This window comes from Mizuhopecten yessoensis, unplaced genomic scaffold (assembly GCF_002113885.1).
Source record: "Mizuhopecten yessoensis strain PY_sf001 unplaced genomic scaffold, ASM211388v2 scaffold7713, whole genome shotgun sequence".
Taxonomy (NCBI): Eukaryota; Metazoa; Mollusca; class Bivalvia; order Pectinida; family Pectinidae; genus Mizuhopecten; species Mizuhopecten yessoensis.
The window spans coordinates 800,932-821,778 of record NW_018407185.1 but is presented as its reverse complement, the minus strand read 5'-3'; the positions used below and the strand labels follow the sequence as shown (position 1 = coordinate 821,778).

The 20,847-nt window shown below is 35.5% G+C and overlaps 1 protein-coding gene and 1 pseudogene across 1 annotated transcript in view; both read left to right on the top strand.

The window, feature by feature from the left end:
• Positions 1-20,847, top strand: part of LOC110454163 — a 223,410-nt gene that overhangs the window by 139,959 nt on the left and 62,604 nt on the right. The gene's annotated exons all lie outside the window — the stretch shown is intronic.
• Positions 3,168-17,991, top strand: LOC110454172 (annotated as a pseudogene).

The following is a 20,847-nucleotide window of genomic DNA, read 5'->3' as shown; positions in this document are numbered from 1 at the left end:
TGCGTCATGTGTTGGTGGTAGTGTCATGTGTTAGTGGTAGTGTCATGTGGAAGTGTGTCATGTGTTAATGGCAGTGTGTCGTGTGTTATTGGAAGTGTGTCATGTGTTAGTGGTAGTGTGTGTCATGTGTTAGTGGTAATGTGTCATGTGTAAGTGGTAGTGTGCCATGTGTTAGTGGTAGTGTGTCATGTTTTGGTGGTAGTGTGTCGTGTGTTAGTGGTGGTGTGTCATGTGTTAGAAGTAGTGTGTCATGTGTTAGTGGTAATGTGCCATGTGTAAGTGGTAGTGTGTCATGTGTTAGTGGTAGTGTGTCATGTGTTATTGGGAGTGTGTCGTGTGTTAGTGGTAGTGTGTCATGTGTTAATGGCAGTGTGTCGTGTGTTATTGGCAGTGTGTCGTGTTTTAGTGGTAGTGTGTCATGTGTTATTGGCAGTGTGTCGTGGGTTATTGGCAGTGTGTCGTGTGTTAGTGGTAGTGTGTAGTGTGTTAGTGGTAGTGTGTCATGTGTTATTGGGAGAGTGTCGTGTGTTAGTGGTAGTGTGTAATGTGTTAGTGGTAGTGTGTCATGTGTTATTGGGAGTGTGTTGTGTGTTAGTGGTAGTGTGTAATGTGTTAGTGGTAGTGTGCCATATTTTGGTGGTAGTGTGTCATGTTTTAGTGGTACTGTGTCGTGTGTTAGTGGTAGTGTGTCATGTGTAAGTGTTAGTTTGTCATGTGTTAGTGTTAGTGTGTCATGTGTCATCAGTTAATAGTAGTATGTCATGTGGTAGTGTGTCGTGTGTGAGTGGTAGTGTTTTGCTGTCAACTCATTGGTTCTCGACTTGAAAACGTGACATTAGATGGATTTTCCTAGATTTACAAGGCGGGTACGTGTCGTCGATGACGTAGAAGACGCTTACTCTTCCTGAACTCGTGGTCCTATTCTCCTGGTACTTTTTCAATGGAATCCAATTATATATGGCCTCTGTCTTACTGTGTCTTTGTTTCGTCGGGTCCGAATTACGGTTTTGTGTTGTTTTCTCTTGTAAGTGTTCGTAAACTGTATGACCCTTTGGCAAATGGCTTTTTCCTGATATCCAAATTAAAACCCAAATCATAAGTGATCATGAGAAATAATGGCCGCGTCACAAACATTCTATAATAACGGTGTGTGAAATTAAATGAAAACAATAGTTTGTTAACATGTAATAGAAGCTTTCCTGACAAGACCAGAAAGCCATCTCTAGCTGTTTATCATAAGATAAAAATTTACATTATATGATAATGATTGATCAGGGTAACGCTTTGGTTTGGTTTGGTTTGGTTTTGTATTGTTTTACGTCCTATCAACAGATATCATTTAAGGACGGCCTCCCCTGTGTACAATATGCATGTGTGAAGTGTATGTGCGTGTGTTTTCGGAGGCTGCGATATGTTCGTGTTTGTCTCCTTGTGATAGCGCGGAACTGGTGCCGACTTTATAGTTCTACCTTACTGAAACATAGTGCCGGAGACACCCAGCAGGACACCCTACCCGGTCACATTATACTGACAACGGGCGAACCAGTCGTCCCACTCCTAAATTGCTGAGCGTTAAGCAGGAGTAGAAACTACCATTTTACAGACTCTGGTATGTCTCGGCCAGGAGACAGAACCCAGAGCCTTTCTCACAGGGGCGAGAATTGTCAAGGGAGACAATTCAGTTGCCTCTTACGATCATGCAATGGGGGCAGCAGGTACAATTCTTACGCCCTACCCGCAGGGACAAAAATGTCAAAACTGTAGAACCAATTCATTTTTTAAAAAAAATAGGAAATTTCGGGCATGCAATATTTGCCTCAAAAAATGGTGATTTTAATAGAACTGGATCAATATCCTCCAGAAATATCTGTTAATCTTATACACTTTATTTGTTATATCTATGTGTTAGAGTTCGTAAGGTCCTGGGTTTGAACCTTAGTCAGGCCGTGCATTTCCCCCTCCTGATACATCTACATAGGATTATGGTCGCCTTCTAGCTCAATCAGTTGAGCGGCAGACAGCTGGGAACCTTGGGTCGCTGTTTCGATCCCGGGAGAAGCATATTAGTCTTTTTCTCTCGCTTTCCTGTTAAACGGTGCCCGTAACGTTGTCCTCGCTTTTGGTGACATGGGAGTAATAACCTGTGCTTCTGTGGTGTTCGAGGGTAAAAGAAACAAGTGTGTCAGCGTACTTAGAGGGATGTTCCCTTCAGATCAATCAATTTTCTTCATGTGGACTATGGCCCGTTTCGCGTATCCGGTTCAAGCGGTTTATCTGTTTTTTTAAAAAATGTAATAATTTCGGGTATAAATCCTGGAAGACACGAAAATGTTTATGCAGGCCTTTCAATGCTTTGTCGAGGCTTTCCTGAAAGCAGCATCAGAGCAGAGGTACCTGAGAATTTGTTACAGCTATATTTGGACTTAAACTAAGGTGTTCAGAGTATTTTTTTCATGTTTTAGGGGTTTAGATCGAAAAAAATACACCCCCAATTATCATAAATCCGAGCTCGGATAGATCTGTATGATCATTGGGAGTGTCCTTTTTTTTTACCGAAAGTCGATCTAAACCCCTCAAACATAAAAAATTACTCTGAACACATAAGTTTAAGGTTTACCGTTTATAAATGTAACAATTTCGGTTATATGCAGGCCTTGCAAGGCTTTCTTAGGGCTCGCCTGATAGCAGCATCAGATTACTAGGTCCGACCTTATTTAATAAACGAACCATTGTGGTCCGTTTGGATCGCGATAAACGAATACAGCCTTTGTGTTTGCTGTAAAATATTTTATCCTTTATCTTCATGGTTTGTNCGCATCTGTCGTCTGCCATATTTGTTTACCTCGGCTTCCTGACATTGTACTTCCGGTTCTATTTTTATGATTGCGGTCACGTGATTTTGAAAAATCACGTGACCACTACCCTGCTTCCCCTTAATTCTGACATAAGAAGAGTCATAAAAAACCATAATGTATGCCTTTTTAAAACAAATGATAGTCTTTTTATATTACTGCTATAATTGATTATTGGATTTCAGACTCCTTTGATTTTTATCATATTCATTATTTGCACTGAATGACCCGACTATTAAAATTATCCGGAAAACTTATCCGTGTTTTACCCTCACTCACGTTAATTAGAATTACCTCCCCTTTAGACGGTGTAAACTTCCTGTCGTGTCACACATGCACTGTCTACATCCTACATCAGTACATCACCAAATCGTCAAATGAGAGAGCTCAACGCTCCGCGACGAATGAATGATGGCTGCGGTGGACAAGATCGTCGTTGTGGGAGACTCTGGTGGGTAAACATTGGGTGGTGCACTAAATATTTACAAACATCACCAGACCTCACCAACCACAGCCGGGCACAGGGGTTTGTTACAAATGTCTGAAATACACATATGCTATACTGATATGGGTCACAGCCCACAGCGTATGTTTATGTGTGCTGTAACCCATATCAGTATAGCATATAACAAACAAACATAGCAGACAAACCCAACAATGATAATTAAACTAAAACCAACAATTACAACTAAGCTCAAACCAACAATGATAAATAAACTAAAACCAACAATTACAACTAAGCTCGAACCCAACAATGATATATAAACTCAAACCCAACAATTACAACAAGGCGCAAACCCAATAACGATAAACAAACTAAAACCAAAAATGACAACAAAGCTCAAACCCAACAATTACAACTAAGCTCAAACCAAGCCATAATAAATAAACTCAAACCCAACAATGACAACTATAGGCACAAATACAACAATGACAACTAGGCACAAACCCAACAATTACAACTAGACTCAAACCCAATAATGACATATAAGCTCAAACCCAACAATCACAACTAGGCTCAAACCCAACAATGATAAATAAACTAAAACCAACAATGACTTCTAGGCTCAAACCCAACATTAATGATATTTAAACTAAAACCAATAATGACGACTAGGCTCAAACCCAACAATGACAACAAAGCTCAAACCCAACAATCACAACTAGGCTCAAACCCAACAGTTACAACTAGGCTCAAACCCAACAATTACAACTAAGGTCAAACCCAACAATGGTAAATAAACTCAAACCCAACAATGACAACTATAGGCTCAAATACAACAATTACAACTCGGCTCAAACCAACATTTCCAACTAGGCCCAAACCCAACAACTACAACTAGACTCAAACCCAATAATGACAAATAAGCTCAAACCCAACAATCACAACTAGGCTCAAACCCAACAATGATAAATAAACTAAAACCAACAATGACTTCTAGGCTCAAACCCAACATTAATGATATTTAAACTAAAACCAACCATTTCAATTAGGCTCAAACCAATTAATGATTAATAAACTCAAGCCAAACAATGAGAAACTACAAAAAACAGTTACAACTAGGCTCAAATCCAACAATGACAACTAAGCTCAAACCCAACAATGACAACTAAGCTCAAACCCAACAATGACAAATAAACTCAAGCCCAAGAATGATAAATAAACTAAAACACAACAATTTCAACTAGGCTCAAACCCAACAATGATGAATTAATTCAAACCCAACAATAACAACTAATCTCAAACCCAACAATGACAAGTAAGTTCAAACCCAACAATGATAACTAAGCTCAACACCAAACGATCACAACTAAGCACAAACCCAACAATAACAACTAAGTTCAAACCCAACAATGACATTTTAGCTCAAACCAACAAAAACAACTAAGCTCAAACCCAACAATGACAAGTAAGTTCAAACCCAACAATGACAACTAAGCTCAAACCCAACAATGCAACTATAGGCTCAAATACAACAATTACAACTAGGCTCAAACCCAACAATCACAACTAGGCTCAAACCCAACAAAGACATTTTAGCTCAAACCCAACAATGACAACTAAGTTCAAACCCAACAATGACAACTAAGCTCAAACCCAACAATGACAACTATAGGCTCAAATCCAACAATTACAACTCGGCTCAATCCAACAATTACAACTAGGCTCAAACCCAATAATGACAACTAAGTTCAAACCCAAAAATCACAACTAAGCTCAAACCCAACAATCACAACTAAGCTCAAACCCAACAACAACAACTAGGCTCACACCCAACAATCACAACTACAATGTTATAAGCTCAAAGCTATCAATGCTGACTGAAAGTAAAAACAGCTTGCCATAAATTATANCAAATATTTGCAGGAGTTGGGAAGACCTCATTAGTTCATCTTATTTGTCACAATGAGACAACAAGCAATCCTGGCTGGACCATCGGATGTTCTGTGGAGGTCAAGGTGAGATAGAACTGACCATTACTGCTGCTTTGGTCAAGATTTCTCTATCCCTCTCATACTTGCCAACTCTCCCTATTTAGGACGGAGACTCCTGATTTTGGTCCCTTCAATTTAATGTTAACAGCCAGTGTGCAGTGGAAACTTGATAAAGATCCATTGTTTTCTCTTATAACACAATTATCTGGTAATAAGCCCATGCCTGTTAATAGCCCGTCTGATATGTATATTGTAGTTCAGACATTGTCATGAAATAAACCCGCTCCATGCTTCAAGGAAGAAATTACGTGTTTAACTTGTGGGCTTATTGGAGGATAAGTACATGATTTTTACAAAAATATTGAAAATGTTTTGCAATAAACTTCCATTGTAAGGTATTTCAGGCCTCACTGATGAGGTCACCATATTCTTTAGTCATTAAATTAAATGTTTAACAGCAAGTTGTGGAAATCTACCTGAAAATCACCCAGAAATATTTTCTCAATTTATATTTCATATTATTTCTATAAATAGAGAATTTCAAGATCCAATTACTTATTATTTTTTATGTAACAAGGTACTGATAGTTTCATAAAAATAAGATGTAATGGGAACAAGTTTGAGATTCTGTTAATGACATATTCATTTAAATTATGTTAATTGCATATTTTGTGACATTAAAGGAAAAGGTGTCTTTTTTGCCATTGTCTTAAATATTTGATGTCACTGTAATGTTCTATGTGATGTCACAAAGGGTGACATTATATAAATATGATATTCATTAGCAGGTGACAGTGAATATTGTCAACCCTCAAAAACCCATTGTCACCCTCGGCGAATGTCTTATCTATTTTGTTACACCAAAAGTATTTAAATAAATATTTTTGAGTCCTTGGAGGAAAGAATCTCCTCCATATGTAGCTCAGAAACGGCAGCAAACCTCGATAATGACATCTTGTTTGTTGATAGTCTGCTGTTTACAATCGCTATCGCACCGGCGCTTGATAAAATTGGCTGTTGCCCTCAAACGTTTTTGTGACCATCACGGTGGGGAAACAAAGCGGTGAAAAATGGCCTCTGTGAAGAACCTGGAACGCACATTTTTCGCGCATGTGATATTTTTCTCTGTCTCATGGCAATATCACCTGCGCCCCTTAAAACCAATGTATTTTCAGAGGGTGACAGAGATTTTTGTTTAATTTTCTCCCAACCAATCAAATAGCTAGAAATTCACTTGAGGTGTAACAATACACAATGTTACATATCAAAACTTTGTGTGATGTTGTTATTACACTGCATAAGAACCTGTGTATAAAATTAATGTCCAGAAATCTGTTTGCTCCAACAGCTACATGAGTACAAAGCGGGAACCCCTTCACAGAAAACCTACTTTGCAGAATTATAGGATGTTGGTGGATCTACTAGCCATGAAAATAGCCGTGCAATATTTTATAATCCGGTACATGGTAAGAAAATACTGTCTTGTATATATAAGGACTTACATTTTCTGCAAGTAGATAACAGTCTTTTGTATGGGCGGTTAAATTTGTTTCTGTACTTATGATGAAGAAAATTGGTACATGTAATTCAGGAGCAAAACTTGAACCAGAAAATCTTTTTTATTTTTTCATGTTTTATTCCATTTTCATCAAAATGAAAAAAGAAATACGATCAAAATGTTACATAAAAACCAGCAAATCAGTTGGAAATATATTTTTTTGATATTATTTTTACTGAAAGTTTACAATAAAGCTTGGAACAGAAAAAAAGGCTGATTATTGTTGCTTTCGTTTTGTTGTATAAAAATGAACACTTTTCATTTTATCAATGAAAGTTAATTTATTACCTAAAGATCCCTTTACTACTGCTAAAAACTAACCTCACCAAAAACACTTCTGAAAAGAAACACCTATCTTGCGAACAATTTCAGAGTTGATGAAATTATGAATTCTTATATTTCCTTTTAAATTGAGAAAAATGAAACAAGACAATTCTTATTTGATAGAAAGATATTTCATTTGAAATATAACACAAAATATACTTATTCAATGGTCAACATAATTGCATAAAGGAGAAAAAAACTCCTGTTGTTGTTAAATGTTGAAAAAAAAGGAAAAGTAAGCTGTAATTATTTTTATTTCTAAAATTTTGAGAGTTCATCAGGAAGATTTTCCAGAACTATTACAAAGTATATGCTGCATGCATGAGAAAAGATGCTTCTTTATTTCATGAAATAAATAATTCAAGTCTCAGGTGTTTTGTCTGCAGTGGGTCAGGGACTCATAACTAAGTCTGTCATTTCTTAATAAAAAAACATTTTAACTTCTACAGGTATCATTCTAGTCCATGACCTGACAAACAGAAAATCACATCATAATTTACGAAAATGGTTACAGGAGGTCCTAAACCATGACAACCCCAAGGACAACAATAGGTAAGACACTGAAATGGTTACAGGAGGTCCTAAACCATGACAACCCCAAGGACAACAATGGGGTTGTCACGGTTTAGAACCTCCTGTAACCATTTCAGTGCCTTACCTATTGTTGTCCTTGGGGTTGTCACGGTTTAGGACCTCCTGTAACGATTTCAGTGTCTTACCTATTTTTGTCCTTGGGGCTGTCATGGTTTAGGACCGCCTGTAACCATTTTCGTAAATTATGTTGTGATTTTCTGTTTGTCAGGGCATGGACTAGAATGATACCTATAGAAGTTAAAATGTTTTTTTATTAAGAAATGACAGACTCATAACTAAGTCTGTCATTTCTTAATAAAAAAACATTTTAACTTCTACAGGTATCATCCTAGTCCATGACCTGACAAACAGAAAAGCACATCATAATTTACGAAAATGATTACAGGAGGTCCTAAACCTTGACAACCCCAAGGACAACAATGGGGAAGGCACTGAAATGGTAACAGAAATATCGGTGAAGATTTTATAAGAAATCAAAAAATATTAATGATACAGACCAGTGTGACTAAGGACAAAATTCAGTCTTATGCTAAAAAAATATTTAAATATGCAGAATAAAAGCTGTGGTGAAATGATTGAAAACATTTTTTGACACGTTTACATTTAAATCAAAACATGGAATATCCCTTTCTCCAAGTATCATCTTATCAGAGCAATAGTGATACTGAGGCAATACCAAATTAAAAACTTGACAACTGTTCATGTTATTTAGATTATTTTTTATGTTATTGACTCAATTATATTGGCTTGATTTTTGAAATTTATAAATTCTTATTAATCAACAGGAAGGACAAGGGACACAATTTTGTGATGTTTTTATTGGTTTCAGAAAATATTGAAAATGCATTATTTAATGAAACAGGAATTGAGTTGCAGAATATAAGAATCAAGGCCAGTTTTCCAGATTTAGACTACATGAGTTTTATAATGATGTATTTGTTATAAAAAAGAAGGAGAAGAATAAACATAATTTATCACATGAATACCATGTGATATATTGAATATACCCCTGTCATATATTAATGTTACGAATTCATGTAATATGACCTATGATGTCAAAATGATAATGAAATGACATATAGTCTTCAAGATATATTATAATTTCCCAATGGAGATGATAGATTTAGAGCTAAATTGGCAGAATCTTGGACTTCAAGAATGACAGTTTATTCAAAAAGTCCTAATCATGCATTAAGAGGGATCTTAGATTTGTTTTTAGGTCACCTGAGACAAAGTCTCAAGTGACCTATTGCGATCGCCTTTTGTCTGGCGGCGTCCGTCATGCGTCCGTAAACAATTTACATTTTCGACTTCTTCTCCAAAACCCCTGAACCAATTTCAACGAAATTTTGCAGAAACCTTCCATGGCCGAAGGTCAACTAAAATTGTGAATTATATGGTCCCCAGCCCCCAGGGGCCTGAGGAGCGGGGCCAAAAAGGGTTAAATTGACTAAAATTTCAAAAATCTTCTTCTCAATATCCAGATACGGTAGAATCAAATACTCTTCATAGATGTAAGGGTCTTAAGGTGCTTTACTAAAATTGTGAATTTCTTGACCCTGGGGTCTCGCGTTTCCCCCTGGGGAGGGGTAAACTTTACTTTAGTTTATATAGGGAAATCACATTTTGGACCAACATTTGTTTAATTGCCATTGGAAGTAATTCAATTTAGGTTAGCATTATCGGTATTGGGTAGCAGTTTGATAGTATGCACTTATCAGCCCTGACTGACCCCTAGGGGCTGATGGGTGGGTCCAAAAAGGGTTGAATTGACTGAAATTTCAAAAATCTTCTTCTCAAGACCCAGATATGATAGAATAAAATACTCTTCATAGATGGAAAGGTCTTAAAGTGCTCTACCAAATTTGTGAATTTCATGACCCTGGGGTCTCATGTTTCCGCCTGGGGAGGGGGTAAACATTACTATAGTTTATACAGGGAAATCACATGTTGGACTAACTTTTGTTTAAATGCCATTGGAAGTAGTTCAATTTGGGTTAGTATTATCAGTATTAGATAGCAGTTTGATGGTGTGCACATATCAGCCCTGACTGACTCCCAGGGGCTGATGGGTGGGGCCAAAAAGAGTCGAATTGACAGAAATTTCAAAAATCTTCTTCTCAAGACCCAGATATGGTAGAATCAAATACTCTTCATAGATGGAAGGGTCTTATGGTGCTTTACCAAAATTGTGAATTTCATGACTCTGGGGTCTCACGTTTCCCCCTGGGGAGGGGGTAAACTTTACTATAGTTTATACAGGGAAATCACATTTTGGACCACCATTTGTTTAATTGCCATTGGAAGTAATTCAGGCAAAATTTGTTATGGTTTATAATGGCAAATGATACTTTGAATATTACATGTTGATAACTTGATTAGAATTATAACCCTAAGTTGACAGTTTGATACTTTGAAAATTTTGAGCCATCCCTACCCCCAAGGGCTGTAGGGTGGGGCCCAATGGAGCCTGTGTGCTAAAATAAAATTTCTTCATTTTCCTTGTTTAGAATCAGAGGTGCTAGTTTCAAATACTTTTCAGTCTTAAATCTGCATGCTAGATATTGAATAAGGTGGTTTTATTGTTTTTTGTCACTTTGAATAATATTTCTGTTCATGTTAAAAATGAAATCAACTCTCTGTATAAATATATCAGGTGACCGTTAAGACCCATGAGCCTCTTGTTATTTCATAGGAGATTTATGAAATTGGTCAAAAACTTTTTAATTCATTTGTGAGAGGTTTTATAAGATGAAAAATAATTGATCACACTCTTATGTACTTAACAATGTTTCCTCGACTTAAGGTATGAATATGACCCGGAACAGTTTGCCGGGAACCAAATCCCCATCTTAGTAGTAGGAACAAAATCTGACCTGGCCCAGAGTTTGCGGGAAAATGTCCTCACCAAGTCTTCCAGCATGGCAGAGGAATGTGGAGCCGAGGAACTGAACCTTGTAAGTGGATTAAAAACTACTGAGAAGACGACTAGATTATCTCCTGTTGTCAAAGTTCTTCCCATTGTGTGTTAACTGTAAAAAGTTATTTGTCAAAATGCCGGGTAGTTATGATGAATATTACTACTGAAGGAAGAGTCCAGTAATTCAGCAAGTATAAAGATTACATATCAGAACAACAACTTTTTATTTATGTAGAAGGATTGAATTATTATGTCCAAATTTTTGACGGGATGTATTAAGGTATTGAGATAGTCTGTCTCTCTGTCCGTCTGTCTGTCCAAACTTTGGTTTTGGCAGGATAACTTGCTTGAATATCAGCTTGTTATGTATACAAAGCCAACGACTTAATTTGAAGTTGAGCAAAATGCTTTCTGAATTGTCTGCTTTAACTGACAAAGTTTCTTGATGTGAGGTAACTTACTGAGTGACCTTGAATAATAACAAGAAGAGTGTGAGAATTAGGTCACTGTGACCTATGACTTGACATTTGACCTTTACTTTTGAAGAAGTTTGTCCGGGGTATATCTTCTATAATATTTCACCTGGAGTAACCAGATTTGGTGTACAAGGACATCTTGGGATGGTGGAGTGCAAGAAGTAGGTCACTATGACATCACTGTGACCTATGCTTCCTGACATAAGTGTACTGTTTGTTAAATATAGAAATCATTACTGGTGGGGGACTATGGATTGCCTTGCAATACTTTGCCTTGTTGATTTTATCTTGTTTAACAACCTATTAACAACTAAGGTCATTTAAGGACGTGAAGAACAAGGTAGCAAGCATCTCAGGGATATTGCGCCCTCAGAGAAGCAACTCTAATTCTACATTACAATTTCATAGTCAAATGCAAGTTCAGGCTTAAGGATATATGCTACCTTTGTGATATGCATCAAAAAGAGTTCTACACTAAGGAATCTGTAAAATTGGCCCTTCTGAAAGGTGCACATAATTGATGCCATTTTAAAAGGTAGACAAGAATTAATGACACATTTAGAAAAGAACTCTGGTATTGATGACAAACTTAAAAAATACACAAGAATCAATGACATAATTGAAAGGTACACAAGCATTAATGACATAATTATAGGAACACAAGAATTGATGACATATATGTAAATTGCACAACAAAGAAGATTTGATAAGGGATTGGTAATTTTAGTATTTTTTTCAAATATACCTGAAGTATACATTGTAACTAGTAATGTAAGAAAATAGTTTAAATTTGATTTGTTATTTTATAATTTCAGAGCTGTCACAACGTTAAACATCTGTCACCAGGTTCAACGAATGCCGTTAAATATCACAATTCTTTGACAAGGTAATTGAAGCATGTGTGTCCTGTTGTGTGTTTTTTACTGCTATAGTGTATCCTATTAAACAGTTAAATGTAACATTTTCAGGTATAAATCCTGGCAGACCTGCAAATGTTTACGCAGGCCTTGCAAGGCTTTGTCAAGCCTCGCCTGAAAGCAGCATCAGATTACTAGGTCCGACCTTATTTCATAAACAAACAACTCCGGTTCAACAGGTTCAACCGTTTGGATCGTGATAAATGAATGTGGCCTAACTAGAACATGGTTTGGAGCAGTATAGAGGAAGAAATAGAGAATTGTCTCCCTTAGATTGTAAACTTTAAATAGCTGTTCTGAATTTTTTAATTTTGAGTCAATTGATGACCACTGTTTTGAGTTTATATTGGATGTCTGGTGGTATTATGTGAAAAATTGAAAAGAAAATATTTGAAGGATAAATAAATGTACATTTTAACGTGAAAATATTTTATAAATGAAAAAAAGAAATATAATTTTTAAAAACCCTTACCAATTATTTTGAAACGAAGTTCATGAGATTTTGTGCAAATTTTTATAATGCATATATACATGTATCTTGCCACATAGAGTAATCAATTTGAAATTGTCTGTTTGGTGTTCTAAATTTTGCTAATACAGACATTATTGTCCTATTTACATATTCTCTAGTTGAATAACTTGCAGGATCCCTGCACCACTGCCCAAAATTTAAATTGTTTCTTTGTGTCCTATATACATTATTCTCTGGTTAAATAACTTCAAGGGTCCTTTCACTGGTTCCCAACATTTAAAAAAAAACATAGTTGTTTTCCATATACATATTGTTCTTAAGGTAAACATCTTTGAGAATCCGGGGCCGCGGTGGCCAAGTGGTTAAGGCATCTGTATTAACAGCAATAGTCATTTAAGGGCGTGCCAGGTGGTGGTGGTGGTGGAGGAAAGCCGGAGCTCCTGGAGAAAAACCCACCGACCTACGGGCAGTACCTTGCGACTGCCCCACAGAGGCCTTGCACCCGCAACCCAGTGGTTGAGGGCTAGTGTTTGCAGAATGTCGGATGCGGGGCCGCGGTGGTCAAGTGGTTAAGGCGTCTGACATTCTGCAACCACTAGCCTCCACCACTGGGTCGCGGGTGCGAGGCATTGTGCCTGGGGCAGTCGCCAGGTACTGGCCGTAAGTTGATGTTTTTTCTCCAGGAACTCCGGCTCTCCTCTATCACCAAAACCTGGCACGTCCTTAAATTACCATTGCTGTTAATAGGACGTAAAACAAACAAACTAAAACAAATCTTTGAGGATCCCTGTACCACATCAGAAAAATGTAAATTTGCATTGGAAATAGAGATCATTTTTGACATGACTAAATCTTCAATACATTATTTCTGAAAAGAACCAGAACTCATTGGAAAAATCTTAAGATGAAATGAACAAAGTTAATCAACAACTTAATTTGTTTTTAGAGGGAAAAAGCAAATGCAAATCAGGATTGATACCTAGCTGGACCTCGGATCATTATACTAATGGCTCTAACCAACTGAGCTACCTTGTCAACAGTAGTAACCTGGCCGAGTCACTCTATAGTTACATGTATTATTATTAGCTCATTGACCCCTAAAGTTTCATAATGAATTATTCCAACATTTGAAATGGAAGAGTTCAAATGTGTCTTGAGGGGTGAATGAGTTAAAGGGAGTTTATTGTATGTACAAAAGTTTACATTGGAATGATCTCTTTAATATTTTGCCTGCAGCTGTAAAAGGGTTCATACAATTTTACTTTTAAACTCTGTGTAAATTCAGGAAGTCTGCTGGAAATTCAAAGTGTTCAGAAATACATATTCCAAAACAGCTGTTGGTTGTTACGTTTGTTCATGGATAAGATCATTCTGATATCACTCTCTGTGTTACAACATTCTATAATTACCTTCCAGAACAACACCGTACCCAGACAGAATGGGAAGATGGCTTCACATTTAAGATGTTCCTGTTCAAGTTTGTCAACTACTATTCCTCCATCTTCTATATTGCATTCTTCAAGGGCAAGTAAGTATTGGGTCCAGTCTAGCACCACATTGACAGCCTCAATACAGAGGTGAAAGTCTTGGTAGAGGTCACAAACTAGATAGTAACAAAGGTCACTGTCTTGGTATAGAGGTCACAACCTTTTTACAGAGGTTAAATCAGCAAATTTACTAGCTGAATTGTTAAATTTAAGAGGTCAAAATTAGGAGTCTCCTTCTAAAATAAAGAGAGTTGGCAAGTATCTAGTGCGACAACCAGTTGTGTGAAAAATTCATTATCACAAATTGTCAGTATGAGAACACTGAGAAGAAGTTGAGAGCAAATTGAGAACAACTTGTAAATTGATTTTCCCATTTAAGAAAGTTTTATTTTATCACAAATGGCATAACTGCTCTTAGTATCAATATAAAAGTGCTCTGAAACAACTCCAGTTTAAGTGTCAATATGCATATGGAGCAGCAAATGACAAGAATTGTTTTAAATTATGTTTCTCCATAGTTTTTCAGTATTCCTCCGCGAAAAACTTGTATTTGTTTACATTTGTCCCTGACCAAGAATCTCAACAATCACTAGACGTAAGTTAGAGGATATTGTACTCGGTTGATGTTACTTTATGATTGGTGAAATGTATCAGGTTTTATAGGTGATAAACAGTTTATCACATCGTGTATTTTCAAGGTTTGTTGTGTGAACAATTTTCTCATCGTCGCATGTGGATACAATTTCGACTCCACAGTTGCCTCTTGAATTTTTTAATCTATAGATATCCAGTTTCTGTTACACTCTAGTTTTCATCTCCTACACAGAAAACTGATGGTATGGTTTAAGTCTCGGTCAGTGACTAAGGACCCCAACGAGGAGAAAGTGTACTCGAGGTGCGAACAGGACTTTCCTCGGGCCAACATACCCAACCTAGGACTGTTTGATGAATATCTTGAAATGGGTAAACACAGTTTTAAGCCTTTTTTAAATTCATCTGATAAAAAGAGTAAATAAAGTGTAAATGAAACAAAATTTTATTTGAGTCTGAACATTTTAGTTTTTGTGAAGAATGATTTTTTTATTTTTTTTATTTTCTGTTATTGAATGACTATGCATATCAATTTTAGTCTTTTGGTTTAAACCTGTCCGTCTGTCCGTCACTTCGTCTGGGCGTATTTCACATACAGTCTATCACCTAGACCTACAATAGCAAAATTTTATATGTGAATACATCTTAGGATGGCAGAGTGTCACTTGTGCTCCTCTATGTAGAGTTATTGCCCTTGGTTAATTTTTTTATGTCAATGATTATCCAAAAGTTTTGGGACTATGTATTTCTCCCAATACTTTGTTTTTGTTTCTTTAAGATTTTAATTTACAACTTCATTTTTTACCTGAAAACAAATTGTCCCGAATAAAGAGGTCATACTTCGCTTAAGAAATTTGTATTATTTTCAATGTAAATTTGTCAGAATACCATACATGTAGTTTTGTGAAAGGTATTGTTTGAATATGAAAATGTAGTTTGAATAAAAATTCTTGGAAATACTTAAAAATCTCAAATCAGACAGAACTGTACAAGATATCAGTGCCTAGATCTTGAGTGTTTTGTATTATTTAGAGTTTGACAAGCAAACTTTTACTTGATGCCAATCAATGCCTTGTGTGTTCCCTGTTTAAAAATTGATTCACTTATAAGGGCAGTGCAGATGATGATCAATGTTTTAAAATGAATTAAACTTTATCTATTTTACAACAAATATGAAATTAGTTTTATCAACTGAAATGTATTACTTTTGTTGTTCTCGCACCTCAGAGATATTCCACTTCACACCCCATGCTAAATGTTTCTATCTTGTCTGATCTGTCTGGAACCTTAACATGACATTTCACAGAATTTTTACATTGTATTCATCCGCTCGTTAACGGCTCAAAATTGACAATCTGTATTATTATATATATTCTGTTTTGTCGTTATATGTATTGTTTTGATGTACATAATGTAATTAGATATTTAATGTTGTAGAAGTTTTTAAACTGTATATACTCAAATCAGCATGAGCATTAAATTTTAAAAGGTTGAAGACAGAGTATTTTACAAATTAAGAAAACAAGAGTAGGAATTCCTCATATATTTTGCCAAAACTTTTTGATAACGATTTCAAACACAAGAATGTAATGTTTAATTAAGAGCCTTTAGATATACAGTACAGTAATTAATTTTGCACGGTTCCACAAGTCAACAGTTTTGTTTTAATACTTCATGTTTTCTTTTTCAAGGCAAACGGCATATGTCCCCAAACTGGTTTACAGATATGGCTACAGCGCGGACCAATCAATGAAGGACTATGCCAATTTCAGTCTGGCAGTCTTTAATGTAAATGACTTCCAGGGTAAGAGTGTACCAGATGACCCTCAGTTCGATATCTTTGGAAATGTGACATACTGCAGGTAAGAAAAATGGGCTGTATTTGTATGCCCCCATAAAAGAAACATGCTTTATTCTGACTCTCTGGAGATATTTAAAGGGCCACGGATCAGAGATACAGAAAATCTTTACCTAATAAAACTATAAGAATTGAACTTGCATTAAAAAGATTCTCATTCTTTGTGTATTCTTTTATTTCTTCCAATTTTGACAACATTTATATAAGTTCAAAAAAAATGTCATGTAAAGAATTCTGTTATTTATCACAACTTAAAAAAACAGACTTTGAAAAAAGAAAAAAAATCTATTTCACTGTGAAAGTAATGAAAACAATGATGATTGATCTATTCTGTTGTCTAGATACCGCGACTACCGACAACCACCCACAAATTACGTAGGAGATGCAGGAGTAGGCACGGGAGAGGAATACACATTTACGCTGGTCTACTGGCACATCCTGGCCGCCAGGCTTGCTTTCATTGTCGTGTTTGAGGTATGCTTAATCCATCTTCTTCAACAGATAGATAGAATATTTCCGCACCTAAGACGGAAACATTTCAACTCCTGGGCTAAGATAATTAAATGTTAAGCTCAAGGGTCTCTGCCAGACATTCCAGAATCTTACCCAGAGGTTTGAGTTTTTTCTGTCTTACTCCTGGGGTAGGGAATAATTATTTTTCTCTCACTTTCGATACAAGTAGTGATTGCATGAAACACAAGTGTTGGTCGCATTTTCGTCGAATAAATCCAATGAGTTATCTTCTGTGATCTACTATTGTTGATGTGACGTCAGTGAAGTAGTTATGTGATGTCCTTACCCTAGGGTAAGACAGAAAAATGTTTCCCTGATCAGAATTGTGGATATCTCTGTCTAATGGGGGAGGAAAAGGAGATTTGTTTCAGAAAAAAAGCAACTTTTTATTAAGGGGGTTGTGGGGGGCGTACAGTATTTGCTATGTCCATCCTGTCTATGATTTCGATATCAAACTTTATACAAAGGTTAAGTATACAAATACCTCAGGTTTCATAATTTCAAAGTCAATTAAGGCTAAGATTATTGTCATCATCGCTCTATAGCAACTTTATTTCTTTATAGATTTTAAAAAGCATAAAATAAAAAAAGACCTGTAAATATACCAACTGATTTCTCTGTGTATGATAATACCTTCATTGAGTCATTACTGGGAGCCTAGGTCAAAGTAACTTGTATTATACGTAGAAAATTATCAACAATTCAAACTTGTGTTCTATTACCTTTCCATGGAGGCATTAAATGTCATTTTCTAGCTTTAAAGTTACTTCGTGTTGTATATATGTTTCTACATCTGCAGTTCAAATTAAGTTCGTTAAAATGTAAAACTTTTGACATAACGACCATTTCTTCATTGAATTCTCTTCAAATTTTCAGTAGTTTTAATTCTCTGTATTTCACCTTGATTTACAGAACTTGATTGTATTTGCAACCTGGTTGATGATGTACCTCATCCCAGACATGCCAGGATCTGTGAAGCTTCAGATGCTGAGAGAAAATTTCTTGGTCAAGGAAGCATGAGAAAAATTCTTGGCCAAGGAAGCACTTTATACAGCGGAGACAGTAATGAAGGCAAGACGCGGCGATGATAATGCCACAAACGCCACCAGTACGCAATTCTGATGACAACTTCAGTGTTTATCTCCTAGAAAAATGATTACCGGAAAATAGTCCGATACAAAGGAGGAGTATTTGCCCATTTACTGACATCGATCAACAAACTTTACCATTGTGTGTTTCAGAGTTCTGTATTTGATATTGCAGAATTTTTTCTTGAGACAATTTGTATTTACTCTATATAATTCAAAGACGATGGTTAACTTGTGATTTTTAGAATAATCTGTGGTTATCATAAATACACATTTTTCAATTTTGTTTTGCCAAAATCTCAACCTGACGACAAATTATACATTTAAGTGTGTTTTTCTACGCAGCCTTAAAGGGTATTCTTCTTCTTGAATCACGTTTCCAACAGACCATGCAGCTTTCTTTTTAACTTCAGTGTAGCTATAATCCAGTACTTTCAGGTTGTAGATATAGTTTAAGTATTAAAACCAAAGTCTTGTGATAAGACATTTGATTTAAAACAAACATTGAATCTATTGTTGTGAAATTTATAGACATATATACTCGTTATTATTGAAGACTGTTAGAAATAGTTTGGTCCTTAAAATCTAAATACATTTATTTTCTCTAAATACATTATAAAAATTGTAGGTTTATTCAGTTATATATATATAATTTCTTTCTTTAAGAGTTTGTATAGGAAATATTTATTTACTTATAGCCTTATAAATATTATACCAAATTATATATTTTATCAATTAATCTTATCATTGTTAATCATTAAAAATATGTGTACCAAAAATATTCTATGTGAAAGAAACTTTCAAATAATGCTATGAAAGAGGTTTATTGTCAATTTAAAATAGAATTCAACAAGTAAGATGCTGACGAAATCAATTGTATGATTTCATATTTGACCTTGTCATGAGAAAGGGTCAAATGTCAAAGGTCCTATCTTCCTTTTACATACCATTTTGGTCCATTTAGTCCATTTACATGTCTTTATGTTTGTGCTTTGAAAATATTTTTATAGTTTTTTAGACGAGCTGCTAAGAACAAATCATTTTATGGTCAGTAAAACTTCATAGCAATTTTAATTGTGAAATGTAACACCTGATCATTATCATAATACATTGTTTTCCACTCGATGTTAGTGTCTTACATTTTGTTGAATTTCAACATATTCTGCTAAAATAATCAAGATAATTTTTATTCAAATAGATTTTTGTTTTTGATATTGTGCCTGAATGATAATTTTGCTGTTGGATAGATATTTTAACTCTGATTTAAAAATTCGTTTTTATAACTAACTTTCTCTGATACAATCCCACCTTGTTTTTCTTGAAAAATCATGTACAATGTTTATATCAGAAACTTCAGTTTAAGTTTAAATAATCAAATAATATTTATATTATAATTTAGAGTTGGGCCATTTCTATGAATATTAACTTTGAATTATAAAATTATCAAATAATATTTTCATGATAATTTAGAGTTGTGCCATTTCTATGAACATTAGAATACCACTAATATTTTTATGATATTTCCATCCAAAGGAAAAACATGTTTTTCTGTAACGTCAAACCAAAATATTGTTAAAATAGCTTGAAAGAGTCAAAAAGTAGAAAATTTACAATGTCCTTATCACACTAAATATTTGTCATATACTTATTGTTACCTGTAAAATATCGGGAACACTTGTACAAACTTTGTACATATAACATGTAGTAAGCTGCCTTCTTAATATTTGCAAGTTGGTAAGTTAAATCAAGCATTTATGATGTTATAAATATATTTTATAATGTTTGATGTTGTATAAGGCAGAAATCATTTGGATTTGACCATCAGATATAAAATCGTGTTTGATTATCTCCCTTACATCATATTGGACACATATATATGTATATTAAACCTGTAATATGATTATTCCAATTGCATAAATTTATGTACCAGTATGTAATTAAATCATCAAATGATGCATATTAATAGAGGAAGATTACCGAAAAAGGTCATGAATATTCATATGCAATGTGATGAATTTGTTAATTCATGATGAATATTCAATCTGATTAAGCTGATGTTTTCTCGAAAGTTCGACATTTGGTGAATTTTCATAAAATGAAGTCGTAGTTTTGGTTCTGAAGAATAAGATAATAATTTGTATAACCCCTAAAGAAGATGTTGGGAAAATATTTTGTCATCAGTGTTTTTAGCTCACCTGGTCCAAAGGACCAAGGTGAGCATATATGCCATACCGTGGCGTCCGTCCGTCCGTCGTCCGTCTGTCAACAATTTCTTTAAACGACTTCTTCTTCTTAACCACTTATTGGAATTTAACTAAATTTGACTGGAAGCATCCCTAGGTGGTGGGGATTCAAAATTGTACAAATGGTTGGGCTTACCCCCCAGGGGGCTGAGGGGCGGGGCCAAAAGGGGGCAATATGGCTATATTGCTATAAACGACTTCTTCCGTAAAACTTTACCATGGATATTGATCATATTTGGTCGGAAGCATTCATGGTAGGCAGGGATTCAAAATTGTACAAATGGTGGGGCTGACCCCCGTGGGGGCTGAGGGGCGGGGCCAAAAAGGGTTATTTAGCTATATTGCTTTAAGCGACTTCTTCTCTGGAACTAAGAGATAGATATCAACGATATTTGACTGGAAGCATCCCTAGGTGGTGGGGATTCAAAATTGTACAAATGGTGGGGCTGACCCCCCAGGGGGCTGAGGGCTGGGCCAAAAGGGGGCAATTTGGCTATATTGCTATAAACGACTTCTTC